This window comes from Leucopleurus acutus, assembly GCF_964270905.1.
Source record: "Leucopleurus acutus genome assembly, chromosome: 1".
Classification (NCBI taxonomy): domain Eukaryota; kingdom Metazoa; phylum Chordata; class Mammalia; order Artiodactyla; family Delphinidae; genus Leucopleurus; species Leucopleurus acutus.
The window spans coordinates 179148491-179173589 of record NC_139142.1 but is presented as its reverse complement, the minus strand read 5'-3'; the positions used below and the strand labels follow the sequence as shown (position 1 = coordinate 179173589).

Genomic DNA, 25099 nt, shown 5'->3' with positions numbered 1-25099 from the left:
AAACGGCGAGTACCATGGAAAATGCCAATTCGTAGTCGACACTCTTCAGACGGATACTTCAGAACCCACATTTTCTTCGTTTATTTTAGAAAGCTAGTATGGTGCATATGCCACATACACTGTGCCTACCGTGAGGTCTGGGGCAAAACTCTATAATTGAATATTCACACTAAATGGAATAAAGATTACAAATAGACTCATGTCCGCTTACTAAATGAGTGTCGGCATCAAACTGATGAAAAATACTTGCAGTTTTCTGAGGTTTGGGGATGATACCGAGCAGGGCCCCGTGGGGCTCCTGACACAAAGCCTTTCTGTGATTACAGGAAATAGGCTTCATTCAGCCTCCATGACCTTCCCTGAGCTCTAATGGACAGATTCAAGCAGTTGCTAATGAGGGAAGGGAGGGAATGTGAGGCCAGGGAGAAACAAACAGTCAAGAGAAACAATTGCGCATCCTTAGGGCACGGTCCTGGTTCCCCATCAACAGATACACACAACAAGTGTCTTTGAGCTGTTTTGCAGATACTGAATCCCCAACCAGGTGGGAGAGGTTAACTGTGTACTGCCCACAAGCACGTAGACCCCAGACCGGTTGGAACCAGAAGGTCGATGATACTGACTCCCACTTACCTCCCCACCAACCAATCAAAAGGATGTCCACCAGCTGATCACGCCCTCTTTGAACCATTACTATAGAACGTCTCACTACCTTCTCCAACTGGGGGCACATAGTTTTTCAAGGCAGGAGCCCGCTGTGTCCCCCCCTTTGAATGGCAAGTAATAAAGCTATCCTTTTCTACTTCACCCAAAACTCTGTCTCCAGGATTTGATTCGGCGCTGGTGTACAGAGAAGCTGAGCTTTCGGCATCAGGGGCTTTTTAAGCTGTGGTTAAGGAATTGTATGCCTGTGTTGAATTTACTCTCACCTCCATTCACTGAGTAAATAGCTGACCTTCATTGCATTTCCCAAGAAACTTTCCTACTGGTAAGAGGATGAGATAACCAGCTAATGACCCTAATGGTTTTGGCAATAATATTTCCCAGAGTAAGTTTATATTCTTAAACTTTGCCTTGATATTAAGGAATAAATCTATGCAACTGCCCACTTGACAACTACAAATGTATATCTAAGGCTTCTCCAATGTAACGTGACCGCAACAGAGCTCTGAATTTCATTCCTATCACAGTCAGGGAGCACCATCATTCATCCAGTTGCAGAACAAAGCCTACAAGACTCACCTTGGTCCTCTCGTTCACTCATTCCCTACATCAAATGCATCAGCCCCATGTGTGGGTTTGAGTCTTACTTTGGAATGTTTTTCTTTTTCCAAGATTATTTTTAAACCTCCCGCATGCCAAGGCTTGCCTAGTTGTGTCCACTGGAACTCCAGTCAGTCATGCGAAAATTCCCCTCACTCTTTGACCACTTCTGGGCATGCGTTTTTCACCTCCCTGGCTCTCTTCCGAGGACCTGCCTTACTGGAAGCCTTCTCGAGCCGTTGCTGCGTTACCTTTGATACCCTTCATGCCACAGGGTCTGGAGGCTGTGGCGTGCTCTCTTACTCCTCACGTTTGCTTCCTGAAACGTCTGCCTTCCTGAAACTCCCTCCATTTGAATTTTATGGCAGCAGATTAATACCCTGACCCAATTTCTCCTCCTTGTCGCCTTTATCCATTTTCCCAGGGACACTCTCCCAAACCCCTTGGATTTTTTATCTCCTCTCTTGCGGTCATTTCTGTGACACTAGTTCCATCATAATTCCAGATACACATAAGTGATCCTTCTAATGTGCCCTCAGTTCCTTGATCTTCTCCTCCTATTTTCTCGTCCTTTAAATGAACTCACTCCCATGGTCCTTCCCTTGACCTTGTCATTACAAATAACTGCAAACCTTGTATGTCTTGACCACCATTTTCTGTCTTTCTAGATCACTCCTTCTAGTATTCTTGCTCCAACCAACCTTTCAAACCCTGCCAACACTGGGCCTTCAGTCCACCTGTCATACCACCATCTTTACTGTCCTTCTTCCCCTCATATCCCCACATTGACTTATTACTCGTTTTTATGGAGGTGATTGGATTCCAATTTTCTGAGGGCAGATGATCCCTTTAAAGTAAAGAAGTTGCTCTTTGTTTTTATTTGTAAACATATTAAATACTTCTTATGATGTGAGAGGACTAATTAAATCCAGTATTTCAATATCTAGTGTAATCAACAATGTGACTATAGTTAACAATATGGTATTGTATACATATATCAAACCGTCATATTGTATACCTTACATACACACGGTTTTGTTTTCTGGTTTTTTTTTAATTAATTAATTTATTTTTGGTGCGTTGGGTCTCCGTTGCTGTGCAGGCTTTCTCTACTCTTTATTGCTGTGTGTGGGCTTCTCATTGCGGTGGCTTCTCTTGTGCGGAGCACGGGCTCTAGGCGCGTGGGCTTCAGTAGCTGTGGCTCGCGAGCTCTAGAGCACAGGCTCAGTAGTTTACACACAGTTTTTAATTGTCAGCGCTACCTCAATAAAGTCGGGGGGAAAAGAAAATACATAAATAAAAAATAAAACATTTGCTCTTTGTTTTTATTTGTAAGTGGATTAACCACTTCTTATGATATGAAAGGATTCATTAAATCAGCAATTCAATTCTTTCATATAAATATTTAAGCGAATGTATTTCACATGTGTAAACGTATTGTGATTAGCTACTTTTTTTTTTTTTTTTTTGCGGTACGCGGGCCTCTCACTGTTGTGGCCTCTCCCGTTGCGGAGCACAGGCTCCGGACGCGCAGGCTCAGTGGCCATGGCTCACGGGCCCAGCTGCTCCGCGGCATGTGGGATCTTCCCAGACCGGGGCACGAACCCGTGTCCCCTGCATCGGCAGGCGGACTCTCAACCACTGCCCCACCAGGGAAGCCCTAGCTACTTTTAATTAATTCATCTAGATACAAATCTTGTTTGAGTGATTTCTATGTACCATTTTGTTGGGGATGTGATAGAACACAAAACAGGAAAAAAAGGATCCCTGCTGCCATGGACTTTATGTTCCAGAAAAATGAAACTAACTGGGAAGGGGGATAGGGAGGGGTGCGGGGCAGGGGGACACATAGGGAAGAGTGGGTATGGATGGATGGCGGGGGGGTGCTCTTAGGGGCTGCGATTTTAAATAGAGTGATCAGGGAAATACTCACTGAGAAACTGATGTCGAGACCCAGAGCCGAAGGAGGTCTTGTGCAAATGTCCGGAGCAGAGGCTTGTGTGGCATGCAAGGGAGCGTGAGGAAGCCGCGGTGTGGCTGGTGCCGAGTGAGGAAGATGACTCAGAGTGGTGCTGGGGAGCGGGGCCGGGGCAGATGTCAGAGAAGGGAACCCCTGGAGGGCCGGGACAGAGGAGCATTGCACGTGACGTGGGCATTAACAGGGTCCTCGGGCTGCGTGCAGAGGACAGGCTGCAGGGGAGGGTCTCCCCAATGCTGTCCTGCATTGACACAGATGCCACAGACATCTGTGCTTGCGTATAAACACGAACACGCTGATACCATCTTGCTCGGTGGCAGATAAGAGCCTGACAGATGTAGAACAGCCCACTCTGCCTTTCTTGTTCTATACTATGTTGCTGTTCCCTCCAAGGCTTAAACCCACATGTGAAAATCAATTGTACCTGTTCCTCTCGATACACTACAGAGTTTTACGTACCATATTCTTATTTGACTGTGATGGGTAAGGCAACCAGAAGAAAACATTTAAACTATCATGTACTTCTTTCTCCACTTATACAGCGTTCCCTGGCAGATTTAGCAGATGGCTTCTTGAACCAGTGCATGAGGTTTAGTCAAGGGTGATTTTCCCCTCACTGCTAGGTAACCCAAACATCTGAAAAGAGGATTTCCAAGGTCAAAATAACAGTGTCTTATGAAAATAGAATCTACATAAAACTTACTTGGCATCTCTAAGAATTTTTGATGGTTCTATTTCAGAAACTTCAGAGTTTGGTTTTTGGGTTTTTTTCTTTGTTTCTGTTTGTTTGATTCGGTTTGTTGCTTGCATTTCCTTCTGATTCACTGTGAAATTCAGACATGGGCTCACATCATGAACTTAGCTGGTGCTTTTTACATGTTTACTAAAGAATTCATTAATTTCAGGTATAGAGTAAACTCAACCGATCACAGTGGAAGACAGAACCCTTGTTGAAAATAACCATGAAGATAAAATGCTGGATAGAGGAAGAGCTACTGTGAGGCCAACTTGCTTCAAGATGGGCTCTGATAACGGACACTTAGAGCTACTTGGGAAATGGGAAGGGTCACCTAGAAAGACATGTTCTCCAAATTTCCCAGAATTTGAATTAAAAGAGTGGCTGCTTGAAAACATACTGGAGGATGGAAAATGTCCAAGACACTGACACCTCCGCAGTTGTGTGTCCACAACTGTATTCTCATGGTGACAACAGATGCAGTCAGGCTCCATTTTCCAACAACTTTTGAAATGTGCAATAACTAACAATGTTCATCTCAAGAAAAAAAACTTATAACACGGCTTTTCACGGTTAAACACTCTTACTGAGCTACACTTTTTCTATTTTCTAGTGGAAATTATAACCACAGGTTACCATGTTTTCTTTCCTGTGTTTGAAAACCACATGTGTTTGAGTGAAAACACGAAGGTGAATAATGAAATGGAAGACTTTAAAATACTAGGTACCTGTCGCTGAAAATGAAAATGTCTTTTCACTGACGGCTTCCTCTGCTGCAAGAAATCCTAGTAAGTTGAAAATGGAGCTTTGAGTCCATCAATCTCAGCTGAATACAAATTACATTTGATTATCCAGAGTAAAAAAAAAGTACTATTACTTGTCAGAATTAGGTTATTTTGTACCTTATAGATTTTTTAAATCGAAAGGAGCGTTATCTAGTCCATCACTGCATTTTACAGCTGGGGAAACTGAGGCCCAGAGAGATGGTGAGACTCCCCCTTATCCACTGGCTTGCCAACAGTGAAGCCCAGGCATGAATCTGGAGGTTTATTTCTCTGAAATCCATAAGCTTTACACACACCACCCTGTCTCTCTTCATAATATAGCAGATGTTATTAGAAAGGTTTGGGAATATATTGAGTGCTTACAGTGGAATTTCCACATGCTTTATTGAAATGAACTCATCCCTACAAGGTAGGCAAGTGGAAGCAGAGAAGTGTTGAAAATGTATTGAATACCTACTATATGAGCAGGAACTTTCCGTGTCCTAGAAAGACTTTGATCATCAGGATTTAGCTGCTATTGAAGGTAAAGAAAAAGGTGATGATGCTTCTTTAAGGCTGAGAGTCAGAAACCAAATATATTGACATTTATTCTTTTCTAAATGCGTGGCTTGACAATTCCATCTATTTCTCTGGCTTCCTCAGCAACACCAGAAACACCCACAGGACCACGCTGACCCTCTGTCACAAGATGCATCCTAACGCTCACAGGTTTTCATGAGGGATAAAGGCTGAGGGTAGGCTGGTTGGCCGGGAGCATGCAGTCCATTTGAACCTGGACCACATGGACCTTTTTCATACCACACCCCTCTCTGCCTCTCAGCCCAGATGGTGCCTCCGTGCGGCTGCTCCTTAAAAGATTCCATTCCCACACCTGGTCCTGGATTTGACAGTTGCAGAAACAACTTTGTAATCCATACCTGAAGAAAGAGCGTGCACTAACCATCATGGAGCATCCCCCCCACGAGATAACTGGTATTCAGTTAATCAGGAGATTAAACCACAGATCAAACCAGTTCTTCACGAGCAAAGAAGTATTCGAAAAAACGATAATATAGGAAAGTAGCTGTTTTCAAAAGGATATAAAACTTATCCTTCCGGAGTTTAGCAACATTATCTTTTGAAATAAACGTTTTCAGCTCCTTAAGTGTATGATTAAGTACAATTGAACAATTCAGAAGACACACAAATTTTTATCAACCAGCCCTCCTTTTTCATATTCTTTATCAACTCTCAGGATCTCTATCATTATAAACCTTATCTTTAATTACCTCAAGTAAAAATCTTCCAGATGATTCTTTATTGTCTTTATATTTTTGTCTGTATTTATATTTTATGCCAGTTATTTCATGATGCTTTAATCTCATAGACACGTTACCGCCCAAAAAGCAACATTGATGGGTCATAACGACTCCCATCTGTACTTTACATTCGTGATTAAAGTCCATTTAGAAATTGGCACAAGCTGCCTTTCACCCAAGTTGGGAAATATTCTAATTTTAAAAAAATTTTTTAGGCATTTACCCACTGACTATAGTGTGGACTTCAAACTATTTTTTACTGAATTTTTGCCTTTATAGGACAAACATTGTGTATTATTTACTCTGTACAAGGTGCAGTGGTAGGAAACTGGTCAGGGGCGATGGTGGGAACAGAGACAAAGACACAAGCACAAATCTGAGGCTGAGATGTCAGTGTGCTACCCTGGAGAGGGGCGGCAGGTGGATTTCAGAGAGAGAGAGAGAGAGAGAGAGAGAGAGACTACTGTGAAATAAGAGGCCAGGGAAGCCTCACAGAGGAAAAGGAGCCTAGAATCACAGCAGTGAGGGTCCAAAAGGACTGGAAGCACCATCTTGTCTAACTCCCTCGTCATCAAACAAGGAAAAAGGACTCAGAAGGTAGCAGTGACTTGTTTGAGGTCACGCTGTCATTGAGCTTAACTCGTGGCATATTGAGTAACACAGAGAGAGAGAGAGAAAGATAGGTGGGGACAGAGAGGGATAGGGAGAGAGACAGAGTGACAGACCCAGAGAAATAGAGAGAGACAAAGAAAAACAGAGACAGAGGCAGAGCTAGATCAAGGAGAGAACTCACACATCTGCCCTGCAGTCGCACTCGCTGAGTTTGTGAACTCACCTTTACCTGGGACACCAATCCTGTTTCAGGCTACAGAGAAAGGGCTTTATGAATATGATAATATTATATTCCACTCGCAAATAACCCTTTTTAAGTCAGTTTTTCTAAACTGAAACAAACAAAAAAACAGTTTACCCATTTCTCCTTCCACCCCCTGCAAATGTCAATCTGCTCTCTATTTTGGGGCTTAGTATTTTTTGTTTTTTAGGTTCCATATATGAGAGATCATATGGTGTTTGTCTTTGACTTATTTCACTTAGCTGAATGCCTTTGAAGTCCATCCATGTTGTCACAAATGGCAAGACTTCATTCTTTTTTATGGCTGAATAATAGTTCATATTATTCCATTATATATATATATATAAAACATTATATCTATCACAATTTCTTTATTCATTTATCCATTGATGGGCACTTAGGTTGTTCCCATGTCTTGGCTATTGTAAATAATGCTGCAGTGAACATGCAGGTACATGTATCTTTTTGAATTAGTGTTTTCATTTTCTTTGGATAAGTATCCAGTAGTGGAACTGCTGGATCGTATGGTAATTCTATTTTTAATTTTTTTTGAGGCACTTCTGTTTTCCATAGCACCAATTTACGTTCCCACCAGAGCGTGCAAGTGTTCCCTTTTCTCCACATCCTTGCGAACACTTATTTCTAGTCTCTTTCAGATAGTAACCTTTTTATTGGGGTTGACACGTAGAGAAAAGTACATAAGCCATATACGTGCCGTGAGATGAATTTATGCAAACTGGACATATCTATGTAAACAGCTCCCACATCAAGTGATAAACCAAGCCATAAGCCATTCTAAGAGCGTAAGCCATTCTAACGCCCGTTTCCAGAAACTACATCATCCACATCCCTAAATGTAATAACTAATATCTTGACTTTTCATGGAATAAATTCATTATACCCATTTTTGAGCTTTATGTAAATGAAATCACACAGTATATATTCTTTTAGGCCTGGCTTCTTTCACCCAGCATGACAATTTCTGAGAGTTGTTCATGCTATAGCAGTAGTTTGTTAAACGTCATTGCTGCCTCATGAAATGTACATCACGATTGCACACATGATGCAAATATGTTGTTCACATCTTTTAGTGCGTGTATGTATACGTGTCTATGGGTTATATACTCAAGAAATGCCTGGGTCACGGAGTCTGCGTATGCTCAGCTTTAGTTAATACTGCCAAACAGTTTCCCCTAGTTGTACTCATTTGCATGAGAATTCCACTTTCTCCACATCTTCCCCATAATGTACGTAATGGAGTCACTATGTCCAGAGTTACAAAGTAGATCATGGAATTTTTGGAATTTTCTTTCTTAGCTGAGGAATAAAAGGAAGAATGTAAGTTTGGAACCATGGAAGAGGCCTCCATTCTATCCGAATGAAATCACAAGGAAAAGAGAGACTATGACTCTGCAAAAGGTAAGTAAGTAGAGGTTTGGAAAAACAAATACATGTACAATAGTTATTTCAAAACTCTTTTCAATGCTTTGATACTCTATGGAACGTGAAAAAAGGCCATAATAACCTCAAGAACCTATGTTTAAAGACTTTCCGTTGATTAATTATTTGGTTTCCTTTGCGCTGGTCCTCACTACCTTCCCAGGAGAAGTGAAAACTTGGTAATAATATTGTAGCAGCTGGAATGTGGGGCACCTTTTGCTGTTTCACTCAGAACCCTTTTTAAGTTCTTAAGTTTTTAAGTCTTTTTAAGTTGGCTTGGCACATCAGGTCACATGACAGGTTCTCAAGCAACAGCTGTCTTGTTTTTTGCTTGGAGAGAAACTTTCTTAGTGTGATTACAATTTAATCTGAATTTCTGCAGCCCTTCCCAATTTAGGTAACACTCAAAGTGATTTACTTAATCTGGAAATTCAGTATTAATTGCTTTCGCCTGACCAGAAGCTTTTCCCTTTGGTTAAAAGTGCATGATCTAATTAGTAAACAGGGAGTTGCTGGTTTTCTTTCCCGCACAGTAGAAACTACTTAAAACAAGTGACATTTGAGGAAAACAATTTAAGCCATTCTGTGGCGTTATAAGGACAGGTTTAAACAGTATCATTATTCATTCTTTAAGATATTTGTGTGTGGGGAGAGTAATTTTTGTTGTTTAGGAAAAAGCCAAGTAGCCGGTCCTGTTTAGAGCAACCAAAGCATTCTAATCATCTGGCTAAAAATCACATTTGCAATTTCTTGACAAATAAAACATTAACAAATCAAGTAAAAATCAAACAAACAAATTTTTTAAAAGGTATTGTGAACCATAAACTACAAATTGTGTGATGCAGACAGTTTCACCTTCAGTCTCAAGATTTGTGCTCTCAGCTGTGACTAAGATACCAAAGGATTAACAGTCATCTTTATACTTTGAGTATACGAGGGTTTTACAACTTCTTTTATATATATTTTAATATTTTTCAAATTTTCTATAACTAATATTCATTACTTTACAATTAGGCAACACGTAAAAGTTATTTTAAAATAAAATAATCCCCAAAATTATAGATGAAAGCATGTAAGGAAATATATCAAAATGTTTATTGTCTTTGGTTGTGCAACTATGGGTAATCTTTTTTCTCTTTTTTCTTTTCTCTAATTTCTAGATGTGTGTGTATGCAAATAAGTGCATAACTTTTATCATGGGAAAAATAATAAACATTATTTTTCAAAATCTGCATGCAGACTATGACCCCTATTTTTAGCCTCTTTAGTTGGTGGCTACAATTCTCTAGACACAGTTTGGCATAGGTCCAAATGATCCCTTCCTGTGTTCTGAGTCTGGCTCTGCCACTCACTTGCTGTGTGATCTTGGATAAGTTCCTTACCCTCTCTGAGCCTTAGTGGTCTCATCGGTAAATTGTAAGTAACACCACCCATATTATAGGTTTGTTATGCGAGCTAAACAAGATAATACATGTAAAATACCATGGTACAAATGCTTTATAAAGGGTAGCTGATCATTCAAAGTACAACATTCTCTTCTTAAGGTTTATAGGGACCAAAGTGCTTTAGAGGTTTGACCTACTCAATCTTTCTTATGAAATTGGCAAGATGTAATCTGCATACCTCTCCTTTATTTAATTTTAAAACAAACAGAAGTATTTGTGAAATAATGCATGATATTTGTAATCTATTTAGAAAAAAAGCTTATCTTCCAACTTAAGATACTGCATATATTTGATTTGGGGGCATATCTCCATCAAGTTCTAGTATGAGGTGTAGAAAGATTAATTTATTTTTCATTATTTTTAATGTTGCATAAATGTACAAATATAACCTATTGATATGATTACTTAAATATTACAGATTTTTCTTTTATCATCAGAGCACATTTTATTCAAGTCTTGGGCAGTTCAGGTTTATGGTTTGTGTTTGGTATGTGTGTGTATGTGTGTTTTATGTGTAAAATGGAGATAAAGCATCTGCTCTCTGAGCGATATGTTGAATCCCAAAGGTAGGGCTTTACTTCTTTTGTTTGCTGACTCTGCCTAGTATACAAGCAGAAAAAGAAAAGACAGGAAAAAAAAAGAAAAAGAAAGGAAGGAAGGGAGGGAGGGAGAGTGGGGAAAGAAAGAGAAAGAGCGAAAGAAAGAGAGAAAGAGAGAAGGATAGAAAGAAGGAAAGAAGGGAGGAAGGAAGGAAAGGAAAGAAAGGAAAGAAGGAAAGGAAGGAAGGAAGGAAGGAAATATCAGCTTGGATCTACTTACAACATATGAGCCAATGTAAGTTTAAAGAAATAACCGGTCTTCACTTAGAGGGTGGGACAGGGAGGGTAGGAGGGAGGGAGACGCAAGAGGGAAGAGATATGAGAACATATGTATATGTATAACTGATTCACTTTCTTATAAAGCGGAAACTAACACACCATTGTAAAGCAATTATACTCCAGTAAAGATGTAAAAAAAAAAGAAAAGAAATAACCGGTCTTGAGCATCACCATTTGGGGCTAAAAACAAACATTTCAGGGATGAGATGCTGGGGTTGGGGGATGAAGTGGGAGCACGCAACAGAGCACCTCTGACTCACAGCACAGCCAAATATGGTCAGTTTAGCCTCATTGGGCCACTATTCTAACCATCGAGGAAAAAAAGAAATTACTTATATTTTCATTTTGCAAAATATTTACTTTGAACTGAATGGTTGAAACTATCGTGTAGTCAGGAAAGCTGAACACAAAGAAGAAATTCTTGACGGTCAGCGTTTTCCTGTGCCATCAGTGTATGACTTCCTCGAGAATATTTGAATTTTTTATACCAATGACTCTATTAAATCAGCAACGAGTACTAGAAGCAAATTATATTACATTCCCCATCACTAACAATTAGAACTTCCTTTTAATTGGCATTTATTCTTGGCCTTTTATAGCTCAAAGAAACCTGACAGAATAACCCCATGTAGTCCAAAATAAATCCCCTCCCTCCATCTGTGTGTGCGCGTGTGTGTGTGTGTGTGTGTGTGTGTGTTTTAATGGCAGAATAAAACCATAAACAACATGTGTTTGAGAGGTGTGGATTGAAGAAAAATGGAGTAATGAGGGGCAGGTGTGTTATTTGTTTTTTCAAAAAGGAGACTGAGAAACAAAGCACTTTACTCTAAGGTGCCTTCACTGATTTCCAGATCTAAGGGTAATTGTGCAGTGTCAAATCTTAGAATTGCAATAATCAAATTTATAAAGATGACCAAAGTTTCATCTTAATTTCTCCCTCCAGAATTCACAGATTAATTCTCAGATTTATTAATCCTCCCTGGGGAGGATTTCTCATCAAAATGTACGGTCTTTTGCACTTTCAGTTTGCTGTTGTTTTTCCACTGGTGGAAGAGAATCACTAAAAAACGTGCTCTGTATAGATGATTCTATCTAGTCAGTCTCCCTTTAATTTCAGACAAAGTTTTATATCCATTGGGGCCATACTCATTTTGCTGATATACCTGGACTCACCAAATCCAAAACGTATCTGTGGATCCTCAGAGATTCTGGACCTTTCCTTTCTCCCTGATTCTATCCTTAGACCTTACAAACACACCACAAGTTTATTGTGTTAACTCGTATCCATATTAAAACATTGAAAACGTTACCATTCACTATCTGATTCAGATACTTATGTTACAATTGGAGTCTCTTTAGGGGCAGGGATGACTTTTAAAAAATGGTGCCTAAGGACTTCAGAAGCCACAACTAAAACAAGACAGCACATACAGAGTGAAGTAAGTCAGAAAGAGAAAAACAAATACCATATGCTAACACATATATATGGAATCTAAAAAAAAAAAAAGGTTATGAAGAACCTAGGGGCAGGACAGGAATAAAGACACAGACGTAGAGAATGGACTTGAGGACACGGGGAGGGGGAAGGGTAAGCTGGGACAAAGTGAGAGAGTGGCATGGACATATATACACTACCAAACGTAAAATAGATAGCTAGTGGGAAGCAGCTGCATAGCACAGGGAGATCAGCTCCGTGCTTTGTGACCACCTAGAGGGGTGGGATTGGGAGGGTGGGAGGGAGATGCAAGAGGGAGGAGATATGGGGATGTATGTATATGTATAGCTGATTCACTTTGTTATAAAGAAGAAACTAACACACCATTATAAAGCAATTATACTCCAATAAAGATGTTAAATTAAAAAAAAGACAGCAATATTGTGTTTTTATAACTCTCTACCTTAAAAAAAAAGAGAAACACTTTCATGCTCAATTTCTTTATGATGTAACAATATTTGATGCTCAGGAAAAATGATTTACTCTAAGCGTCCTGCATCATTAAAGATTAAAATTTTTATTTGTTTTATTTCCTATGGCTGTATTAAGTGGGCATTTTGATACATTCTATTTACAACTGGCCATCTACACATGTGTTAATTCTTCTTAGAATACTGTATTCATCAGGACATCTGTAAACATACACGATTCATTTAGTGTTTCGAGAATAAGGCTATAATTTCAGCTCTTGTCTCTGTGCATGATGGCAAAAATCATGGCTTTGGGGGTCAACAGACTGGGAGTCAAGCCATACCCCACACTTATTGGCTCAATGAACCTGGCAAATCATTTATTTGACCTCTGAAGCTCAGCTGTCCTATCTGGAAAATGAAGAGGATATTACTCATCTCAAGGGACTTGTTGTAAGAATCAAATTAAATAACTTAAACAAAGCGCTGGGCACCATGCCTGGACACCCGCCATAAATGCACAGTAAGTTTTAGCTTATGTTAGGTGCACTCGTCACCTCTTTCTTAAATGGAGACAAAACACCTACCTCCCCTACGTTGTCTAAGATTTTAAAATTAGCTTAACATTACTAAGCATGTATAATAACAGCAGAACTCTCAAACATACCAGATTATGAACATTGTTCCTTTTTCATTTCAGGATAAAATTTGCATTCACCTTTCACCATTCCCCCTCATGGTTTGGAAGAGTTGATATCAATCTTACTATCAACAGTAATCAAGGTTTACTTACTCCCTAAGGGGAGGACCAATTTTTGCTTCCCGGTTTAGAGCTCTCCTCTGGCAATAAAAATTTCTAATTGTTATCCTTTTTTCCCACTTGAATGTCTATAAAGTTGGAGGGAAAGGGGAAAAAAATCTCCCTTTCCCTTGTCCAAGCTGTGGATTTAAAATACCTGTTTTTATTAGAGGCAGTGGTATTTTTATTGAGGTGTAGTTGATTGATAATATGTTATTTTCAGGTGTACAACAGTGATTCTAAATTTTTATAGGTTATACTCCATTTATAATTATTATAGAATAATGGCTATATTCCCCGTGTTTTACAAGAAAATATCTGTTTTTTGTCTGTGCCTCTTCCACCCGTAGCTCCTAGAATAATTTTGACATTTTCTGAATAAACTTACACCAGACACAACATGTTTATCAAATCTTCAGTCAGGGTAGGTCATTGTCTTCCAATTCCATGCTGATTCTTCTGGGTGTTGAGGTGGACCACTTTATAAACTCCTCATGAAATTGTCCGAACTGGTTTCCTCCGAGCGGTGACTTTCTGCACAGACAGAAGGGTCCTTGTGAAATTATCCTCTGTTCAAACTGTCTGTGGGATCATATCCTACTTCTCCCTAATACCGTCTTTCTCCAAATCGAGGCCCATAATAAGAATGTTTTCTTTTTAATTTCAATCCCAAGGTCAGTTTCACAGAAGGGTGTCAGAGCTGGCCTGTTTGGGAGATAGAGCTTAACCATCCACCAGGTCCAAATTAAAAGCAAAGAGATGTCTTCAGCTCCCTTTTGCAAATCCCAAGTAGAAGGAAGATGGATCGAGATGTCCCCAAAGATTCCAGAGAGTCATTTATTCCTTAGCTCTGGACCCAGAGGAGAAATCATGTCTTTCCCAGCTAAAGGAAACTGAAAAAGCTGCCCCACAGCCTTATTCTCAGCACGATTCCAGGAAAGTTCAGGGCAGAAGGTGAAGCGGGGAAGGAAGTACAGAACTGAAAGTTCGGGTGTGTTTAACGTAATGAGTGGAACCTCACCACCCACATGTAAGCCCCTCCCGGAAATGCAATTTCCTCTTCCAGGAAATAAAGGTGTGGAGAACTTCCGAGCAGCAGCCATGTTTATAAAACAATGAGACAAAGTCTGACACAAAACAGAAATGCCTTGTAGTCTGGGGAAGGGAAGGCTGGCTATACAGGATGCTGGGGTCAGAAAGGTCTACAGGTATCCCTAACGCCTACATGTAACAAGAACAAATCGGGATTTTTTTTTCTTTTAGATGAGATTCAACACAACAACAACAACAACGCCTTTCTAGACATTTGTTGAATATTGTTTTAAAAGATCCAGTCTTCAGATTAATGGGTTTCCAATCGTAGGACTATATGGTTATATAGTAGAGTAGCACGGGTCTCCAGGGACCATTGTCCAAAAGAGAGAGAAGCAGAAGAAGGAGGGTATGGCTATAGAATGGAGGCAGTATTCAACAGTGCCTAAGGGAGCCGTTTCAGACTGGCTTGAGTTTGAATACTGGTTGTGGTACTTTTTTTTTTTTTTTTTTTTTGCTGTATGCGGGCCTCTCACTGTTGTGGCCTCTCCCGTTGCGGAGCACAGGCCCCGGACGCGCAGGCTCAGCGGCCATGGCTCACGGGCCCAGCCGCTCCGCGGCATGTGGGATCTTCCTGGACCGGGGCACGAACCGGTGTCCCCTGCATCGGCAGGTGGACTCTCAACCACTGCGCCACCAGGGAAGCCCCTGGTTGTGGTACTTTATTAACTATATGATTGTGGGCAAGCTGCATAATCCTTCTAAGCTGCATTATTCTCGTCTCTAAAATAGAGATGATGATGGTGATGATAGTGATGATAATGAGGATATAATATCCACCTCTTAAGATTGTTGTGAGGATTAAATGAACAGTGCATCAAAGGTGCTCATCACAGGGCTCCCCCGGTGGCGCAGTGGTTGAGAGTCCGCCTGCCGATGCAGGGGACACGGGTTCGTGCCCCAGTCCAGGAGGAACCGGCTGGGCCCGTGAGCCATGGCCGCTGAGCCTGCGCGTCCAGAGCCTGTGCTCCGCAACGGGAGAGGCCACAACAGTGAGAGGCCTGCGTACCGCAAAAAAAAAAAGTGCTCATCACAAAAATAACTAATTAAAAAAATGAAAAGTGCTCATTACAGCCACTGGTAGATACTCAGTATATGATGATGATCATCATCATTTGAAACTTTTTAAAAGCCACAGACTACTGACTAAATTCAAAGGACATATGGCTTTCCCTTGAGCCCCTACGTGTGATTAATATTTAACCTTCTCAAATAGTCATTTCTCAAATAGTCATTGAAAACCCCAGCAAGGAGGAATGAGTGGGTTTGCTGTCTCCCAGGCCCTGCAGCCTCTGGCAGTCTGCCATCTCTCTTCCGTGTGACAGGCTCTGTTTAAGGATGGCTGTGGAGAGCCAGGAGGAAGGCATCTTGAACCAGGAGGTTTCCCAGAGAGAAGCTGGGCCTCTCAGTGGGGGTCGTTTCTCCAGCTCTGCCACCTTGTTCTCAACTATAGACGCATCTTCCCACCACATCTCAATAGCATATATACAATGAGCGCCTACTGTGCGCCAGGCTCTGGTGACATCACAGTGAGCCCACACAGCCAATGTCTGTCCACACTCACACCTCCTGGCTACTATCTTCCAAGAGGTGGCAGCCTCTCTGTTGGATGATCCTGGCCCCAGGGTCCATGCAGTGCTGTTACATATTGATAAGTGTGAGAGACAGCAAACTTTTCAGGGAATATATTTTTATCTGTAAAAGGTGTGTGCGTTTGCTTTGCTGAATTCATACAGATTAGGGGGTAAAGTCAGCATATCTGGCTTCCCAGCACAGGCCTGCCACAAGACAGTGATGTGAATTAAGTCAGTAAACCCTTCTGGGCCTCAGTTTTTCATCTTTAGAAGTTTGGGACTAGCTGTAGTCTGAGCTGTAGTCAGCTGACGGTCTATACTTGCATGATCGGAAGCGCGCTGATCCAAGGTTAGGCTCTTCCATACATTTTTAATCTCCCTCTCTTAAAAAAAAAAAGAAAAAAGAAAAAAAAGACAAAACAAAGGACTATTGTTTTATTTCTTAAACTAACCTGGGCTTAGTATATTATAGCAACAAAAGCCTACAGCAAGTACATTAATCATTTCGTGGCCTAATTGAGAGGGAACGGCCCTGCAGTACTGGTAACCAGTATATAGATTTTCTAACCTGAATGAAAAGTTAATTCTACAGAGCACAGGAAAAGGCACCCCAACTATCCTCATCACGATCATCAGTACCACAAACCAGGCGTAAAATCTTCCAATGACAAATGCACTGATAAGACATTACACTGCAGCTTCAAGGGCTGTCAAGTTCAAAGCAATGCAACTTGGAAATGATATATAAAACGACTGAGCAGGAACAGTCAGAGGTAGGCCACAACCGAGGAAAGATTATCTAGCGGACAGAACGGCACCAAATCCTTCTCAGGTGGGTCGTTTTAAAAGAACAGGGTTCTAGTCCTTTCTAGTGGAAAAGCTGGCAAAACAGCTGAAGTTCATTTTACCTAATGACCTCGAGCCTTCCCGTGGGAAGGCTCGTTTCGCTTTTCGGTTTGGTTGGATGGAGAGTCACGTGGACTCGGGGCCCCTCTGCCCGCGCGCCGCGCCTGGCTCAGTATCCCCAGCGCGGGGATGGGTCCTGGTCTCAGGGCTGAAGCCGCCGCGAGCGGAAGCGCGGGGAGGAGCGCGGGGCGGGCCCTAGAGGAGAGCTGCGCGCGGCGGGTGGTGCGCGGGCCGCGGCTCCGGGGAGGGCGTCGGGGGAGCAGGCTCGGCGGTGGGGCCGCGGGGTGACTAGCGCCCTCTGGCCGGCGCCGCCCGCGGGCGCACCCACCGCGCCGGCACCCCGCTCCCGCGCAGCCACCGCCGCCGCCGCCGCCGCCCAGCCGCGAGCTCGGGCCGCTGTCGCCCGCAGGTAGGTCCCTGCGCCGGGCGCCGACCGGGAGGGCAGGAGCCGCGGGGCCGGGGCCGTGCGCCCTGCGAGGGGCGGGGGGTGGCCACTCAGCTCGGGCTCTAGCTCCCAGCCGGTCCAGGAAGGGGCGAGTAGGCTGATGGCGAACTCGGAAACGGCCACTCGAGCCGCAAACTTTGGGTCTAGTTTCCGTGGTTTCTCGCGCGCGGGGTGCCCGGGATGCGCGGACCTTGGCCGGGCGGAGGCCACTGGGGAAGGGGCCGGGCTGCCTCCTCTTGCTTCTGGGGTTTTCTCTCACCTGAACGAACGGCTTGGGTGGGAGGGAGGGAGGGAGGGAGGGAGGGAGGAGGGCGGCGGAAAGTTTTGTGTTCTCGGCACGTATTGGGAAGGAGAGGTGTTTGATGCAGTGGCAACCTGTCCGCAGAGGAAAATAACCAGTTTTCTTGGCATTTGTTAGAGGATCGGATAGGGCTGCTAACACTCGCTTCTAAACAAACTTGGTTTGTTTCCAGGGGCCGTCGTCGGGGCGAGGCGGGTTTTGATAGATACAAAGAAAAAAAAAAAGTGGTGCTTCAGGCTGTAATTCTGGGTGAGAGCGGTTTTTTTCCTGGTGCTCAATCCTGTAACCTTGGTAAGAATGTTCTTCAGCTTTGAGGGCCACATGTTAAGAAAGTAGAGTCAGTGTCTTTATTTTATTGGGTTTTTAAGAGCCCCGGTTATCAGTGTGAAATGGACCTTTCATGCTAACGGCTCGGCACTCCCCACGGGGTCAATGAAGAGAGGCCTGAGGCGGCCTCACCTGGGAGATGCTGGGATTTCTGCAGGATCAGCACTGCTGAGCTGCCTTGTCCTTCGGGGTTGTCCTGATCAGAGTGGTGCTAGGAAAAGATGATTCAGTGATGGACCAAGCTGACAAGGAAGGAGGTGGTGACACGGGGAGAAGAAGGAGAGGACACCGCTCTGTGTCCGTGGAGAGAATGACCCAGACCAAGGATGATCCATCCCTAGGTAGCGGTAACGTGCGGGTCCTGCAGGTGCCCTGCCCTTTCTGAACACGAGTCTGGTTGTTGCTCTCCTTACATTGTTCTCTAGAAGATGTGATCACCACCGTCCTTTCCTGTTGGGGATACTTGATAGACAAGCCCTGTTCGTAAGGTCCCCCCCGACATTCCTACCCCACACCCAAACTTGTGAATCACCACCTTTATTTCCCCCGTAACTTATCTTTGTTAACTCTTGTAAAATGGCTGTCTCACCGCGGATGCTTAATGTCTTTTAAAAAATTCTGTGTCTGGTGGGAAGGAGGGTGACATTTACTCATTTGGTTGCAAATTACTTTTGAAGTTTATGCACAGCTGTTTGAAATCCCTCGGAGATCAGTGCCATTGTTTGAGGCAGGTGTCTGCCACAGACTGATCTGGTTAGTCTTGTGCAGATTGAACTGTATATATATTTAAAGAGGCAACATGGGAAGAGTTTCTAAAACCTTCAAAGCCCCAGCTGTGGAACTCCTCCAAGTTAGCAATTAAGTCAAAATTAAGTTGTTTTTTTGGGGGGTTCCCCCCCGTAACTTTCCTCTCTGATTTCAAGAGTTACCTGTCGGCATCACCAGCCTTTGTTTCAGCCCCTGTGATTTTTCTTGTAAACTTTTAAAATGTAAACTTCCAGGGAGGACTCTTGTCACCTCCTCCGCCTTATCACTTGTTCGCTTCCGCCACTGTCTTGTGTGATGGTTGCTCAGGATGGCAGGTGGCTCTCAGACGAGCTTGAGCTGCTTTCCTTCTCCCAGACCCTCCTCCCTGCAACAGACACTCCCTATTGAGTCTGTTTGGAAGATACATAGGTCAACACTGGAACTTTCTTTTGTGTCACTTGTCTTTCGGGTATGCAGGGATATTGTTCAGTAAGTCACACCGTGGTCCTTCTTCAAATCTCAAAGATCCCTCTGAACACCGAGATGAGATTTCTCTTGTTCACAGCAGGTCCTGGAGGCTCCCTCGAATAGCCCATTTGTCTTTGGCCATTTCTATAAAGGTCCCTTATGCCATTGTAATATATTGTCTCTCTTCTGTGGAAAAGACGAAATTCTTTTGTGTCATGAATTTGGTGTTTTATCTAAAATTCCATGTGGACTGGGTTCAGGATTTTCTTTTGAGAGTGTGGGCTTCTGGTAGAAATCTACCAGGAGATTCAGGAGTAAAGCTCCACAGATCTTCTTATAATGCAGAATTTGACGATAGGACATTTGCCTTCCTTTAAAATAGGAATTGGAATTAGTACTTCCTGTTCTTAGTGCATTTCATGTTTTAGAGTTACTGATTATGTTGTTGGCCTTTGAAAGTATTGCTGATATAGTAATCAAATGTGACTGTTAAGGGTATTTTTGATTTCAGGTGGCTTCCATTTTAGAGGGTTCAATCTTTTATCTGTTTTTCAAGTAATTTTCACAAATCATTTCATAAAAATAAAAAATGGTTATAAGTCCCAGAGAATACCGATGTATAATGTGGTTTCATATTTACGTAATTTTGTTGCCCAAAATCAGATTGTAATTAAAAAGTAGGGAAATTAGTCTTGTGGTGACATGACATAGCATTAAACTCATTCTTTCTCTTTCTGTCTATTTTAAAACGTTAAGTGTCTCGTTTTCAAGCAGCAAATCATTCAGGTTTGCTTTCTAATATGTATTTTAACTGTTAAGGCAGAAATTAGGAGAAACTCATAGGAAAACATGATGTCGAGGCAAAAGAGATAAAAGGTGTTTCCTTGCAATAATGGAAACATCTTTCATTATTTTAACCTGTCAAGCACTTACACACATTGCTCTGTCATCTAAAGATATCCTTGGTGCAAAATGAGAACCAGAGGTTTCTGAAATTAGGAATAGCACATCCTAAGCCTGCAATCGTAGATTTCTGCTCTGGGATTACGTTAGCGGATATTCAAAGCCACTCACTCTGGCAGCACATACTTCTACAGATTGATGTTAACTTTTGTTTTTTAAATTTTATTGGAGCGTAGTCGATTTACAATGTTAGTTTCAGGTGTACAGCAAAAGTGGTTCAGTTATACATACACATATATCCTTTTTCAGATTCTTTCCCCATATAGATTATTACAGAATATTGAGTAGAGTTCCCTGTGCTATACAGTAGGTCCTTGTTGGTTTTCTATTTTATATTTAGTAGTGTGTGTATGTTAATCCCAAGCTCCTAATTTATCCCCCCTCCACACACATTTCCCCTTTGGTAACCATAGGTTTGTTTTCAAAATCTGTGAGTCTGTTTCATAAGTGAGTTCATTTATGTCATTTTTTTAAAAAAATTATGTTAACTTTTGAATTAAGCTAATAATATTGATGGTAATCAGAGCCAATAAAAGCAATAAGGCATGGTTTTATTGATGTATTATTATTTATAATTTATGTGCCAGACATTATACTCAGTTTTATTTGTATTTGACAGACATTACTGTCTGTAATGTTTAATCTTTGCGAAGCTTATATAAATTTGATATCACCATCACCACCACCACCACCATCCGAATTCTGCAGATGGGGAAACGGAGGCTCAGGGAGGTTGAGTCGCCCAGCTCTTCCAGCTGGTAACTGTTAGAATCAGGTGTGTGTGATCACCAAGCATTGCCATAAACCACAGAGCTAGACGACCTACCAATTAAATATTTTAAATTGTGATAAAATACACATAGCAAAATTTCCCATCTTCATCATTTTTAAATGTGCAGTTCAGCGGCATCAAGTACATTCACGTTGTCATGCAACTACCACCACTGTCCATCTACAGAGCTCTTTTCATCTTGCAAAACTGAAACTATGTACCCATTAAACAATAACTCCCCATCCATCCCTTCCAACAGCCCCTTAAAACCTCCCTTCTACTTTCTGTCTCTGAATTTGATTACTCTAGGGACCTCATATAAATGGAATCAGACAGTATTTGTCTTTTTGTGAATTGCTTATTTCACTTAGCTTAATGTCCTTCAGGTTCATCTGTGTTGTAGCCCGTGTCAGAATTTCCTTCCTTCTTTAAGGCTGAATAAGATTCCATTGTATGTATCTACCACATTTTGTTTATCCATTCATCTGTTCATGGACGCTTGGGCTGCTTCCACATTTTGGCTTACGAGTAGTGCTGCTATGAATATGGGTGTATCTCTTCAAATTTCTGCTTTAGGTTCTTTTGGCTGTATACCCAGAAGTGGAATTGCTGGATTAGATGATAATTTCGGGTTTAGTTTTTTGAGGAGCCATCACACTGTTTTCTCTGGCAGCTGCACCATGTTACGCTCCCACCAACAGCACACGAGGGTGTCAGTGTCTCCAGTCCTCTCCAATACTCGACACCCATTATTTTCTGTTTTTTTGACAGTTGGCATCCTAATGGGTGTGAGGTTAACTAATTAACCAGTTAGCTTTTTACCAAATCATTTGGTGCCCGACGTGCGGGTTCTCTGGGCCGATGCTGCTCCTGAATTAGTTTTTTCCTATCTCACCTTGTGTTTATGTCCCTTTTTCTAGCGAAGAATAATTGGAGGACTTATTACTCCAGCACCTCCTGGAGGACTAGGGAACCCATGGGCAGGAGGGCTCCTGACAGATAAACACCGCGTCTCTGTAGGGAGGGCTGCCCCTGCTTATGTGAAGGACCTCGTGGTTTAGCAATGAATATTTGTTGAGAATCAAGTAAGCGTGGCGTTAGTATTAATGACACTAAATGTGCAGAACAGACCCTTTGCAGAAGATTAGGTAAAAGTTGAGTTATCTCTTATATGTGACCAAAACAAGACAACTTCTGTTTTTTTTTTTTTTTGCGGTGCGCGGGCCTCTCACTGTTGTGGCCTCTCCCGTTGCGGAGCACAGGCTCTGGACGCGCAGGCTCAGCGGCCATGGCTCACGGGCCCAGCCGCTCCACGGCATGTGAGATCTTCCCGGACTGGGGCACGAACCTGCGTCCCCTGCATCGGCAGGCGGACTCTCAACCACTGCGCCACCAGGGAAGCCCAGGACAAATTCTTAGGACAGTGGAGAGAACCAAAAAGTTGATGGCTGTGGTTTCATCCGTCAAGCTGTTGTTGGGAGGCGCAGAGCCGCACGCTGTGCTGTATAACCCAGCCGGGGCGGAGGTGCAGACAGATGAAGGGGAAATTATAAGTGTGATGATTTCATCATGTATTGGGTTGGCCAAAGAGTTCATTTGGGTTTTTTTTATAACGTCTTATGGGAAAACCCAATGAACTTTTTTGGCCAGCCCAATATTTGTATTGTTATATGTCAGTTTATAATGTTACGGTGCATGACAACGTTATATGTTTAGTTTGTCTGTTTCTTTCTCTAGAGTATAAACTCCCTGAGGGCTGGCGTTTGTCTGTAGCCATATTCCCAGCTCCTACAGTAGTGCTGGCACGTAGTGAGTAAATGAGTGCAGAATGAGTGTGTAAGTGCTGTACTAGGGGGACATACATGGTGTCATGGGAGCACTAGATCTGGGGTGTCTGAGAAGATGTCCCAGAGAAAGCAACGGCTCAGCTGAGACCTGAGGGGTAGATGAGGATGTTCTGGAAGGTGGGAATGGCATTTTAGGATTGCTGGGAGCATGACACCCTAGTGAGGGAAAGGAAGACAGTCTGGTTTGAGCACAGCTGGTGAGTGAGTAGAGGGGCTGAGCCCAGAGTTCCCCCTCAAAGTGTGCTACTGGCATCAACTACACTCTTTAGTTGAAAGTACAAAGAGCAGACCCTTAGTTGCCCTTGGCTATCTTACCCTCTTTCCCGTCTCAGCCCTCTACTCAGTTCACACTGAGTAGATGCTAAAATAAGCATCTAGCAAGTAGAGTGTTGCCAAGATACGGGGGAGTTTCCAAAGCAAGCCAAGTGCTGTGAGTTCATGGTCAGATAAGACAACTCTTCTTAGCCCAGGTGAGCAAGAAAGCAAGTCTTTCATGAAAGTCAGCTGACCTTTCTTTCAGTTTGGGGGGAAATTCACGTCAGCTGCGTGTGTAGCGCTTTTAGAGCAGTAGTCTTCAGCATTTTCCGTTCTGTGGTCCGTGAATGTTTTCAGTGATAGAAAAACAGGCCTCTCACCCAGTGTTTTTTAAACTGCAAGACACAATCCATTATTGGATTATGAAGTTAACTTACTGTGTTGGAACAAGCATATCTTTAAATACGAAGTCGAATGGAACAGAAAAGACCAGCAGGCATTTCATGTAGCAAGAGTAATTCATGAAAGTTTGGGTCCTGGAGTTTGGGAGATGGGTCTTACCCAAAAGCTTGAAAATGATAGACCCATGACATTTAGTTTTCTATAGTGTTCCTTTTAAGTTATAGAACCACACAGGCGCAGGCCTGGAGGGAGGGCAGGAGAAAGTGACATTAGTTGGGCGATCACCATGCAGGTGCCTGGATGCATGGAATTATCTACTCCAACGGTACTGCTCATTGGGTGGCATCTCCAGTTTACAGAGGAGACGCTGAGGCTTGCAGAGCTTAAGAAACTTGACCGAGGGTTACCCGACAAATGACTAGCTGTGAACCCTGATCTCTTGGCTAGTTAGTTAGTTAGTTAAGAGGAATATGGACTTTGGGCTATACCCCATCAGCTTCTTAAGGAACTAAGTCACATAGGAAGAAGTAGTATTGATTAAACAGACCAGGGCTGTTGACAAAGATGAAAAGGGCCACTCTTTCCTCCCCCCTGAAGCTTTCTCCCTGCTGCTGGGCGAAGCAGGCTCCGTGGAGCCATGTGAGGTGCCGTGCTTTCCTTTCTAAAGCTGGGATCCCTGGGGCCATAGCTGAGTCCCACTGTCTCCTTTTCCCAGTGTGTACCCAGCTGATGGGTTTCTACTGGACAAAGTGATGCAATTATGCAAATTCCTGGTGCGTGATTCCATGATCTCCAGCACCTGCCAGGCTTTCAGACTTTACCTGGTCAACTCTCTTTCTACAGCAGCTATTTCAGACCGTCTCCTGCCACCGTAACCCCCTCAGCCTGCTTCGCTGAGAAAATGGAAGTTTTCCTGATGAAAACCACCTTACCCTGAGATCACAGGGCTACAAGCCCAACTCTGTCTGGATCCACCCTCCCATCCTTCCCGTCTTTTACAATGAAGAAAAAAGAAAAAAAGCCTCACCTGTCTAATGTTCATCCTCCATTGAAGCTCTGGAATCCATTTCTTCTTCCTCCTTGAGAATCTCATTCTCTTGATTATGTCCTCTTGCACCTGTATTTTCCTTCCCTCCCTCATGCCTGGCCCCATTCTCACTGTACAGACATGCTGAAATCCCTCCCTTCTTTGAAGAAAAAGGCCGTCCTTCTGTGCCTCCCTCCAGCTACTTCTCTCTTTCCTCCTCTTCACAGCCAGACTCCTTAAATTGTCCTCTGCACCTGCTGCTCTGTGTTCTCCCTCCGTGTCCTGGCCACAGACATCTGGCATTGCCTCTGGGACTGGATCCCACTCCTGTTCCCTTTTGCTGATTCTTGCTATAATTCCTCTCCCGTCTTCCTTGACTTCTCTGCAGCAGACAGCTACTGAGCACCTCTGGATTCTCTGAGCAACGTCTTCCTCCCATCCCCCCTTCCCGTTCTCCTTCCTTCCTCTCTTGTGCTTTTCAGGCTACTGCTCTCCTTTCTGTCCCCTGGAAGGTTGATGTTCCTCAGTGTTCTCACCCCATGGGTAACCTCACCGCTCACTGACCTTAACAGCCACCTCCTGGCTGACCACTG

The 25099-nt window shown here is 42.9% G+C and overlaps 1 protein-coding gene across 1 annotated transcript in view; it reads left to right on the top strand.

Moving 5' to 3' along the window:
* The first annotated feature begins 18333 nt into the window (after window positions 1–18333).
* PRKCQ (protein kinase C theta) overlaps window positions 18334–25099 on the top strand; it is a 155957-nt gene continuing 149191 nt past the window's right edge. The window contains exon 1 of the mRNA XM_082848914.1: window positions 18334–18366. The gene's annotated coding sequence lies outside the window, so the exon portion shown is untranslated. The remainder of the gene's footprint in view (window positions 18367–25099) is intronic.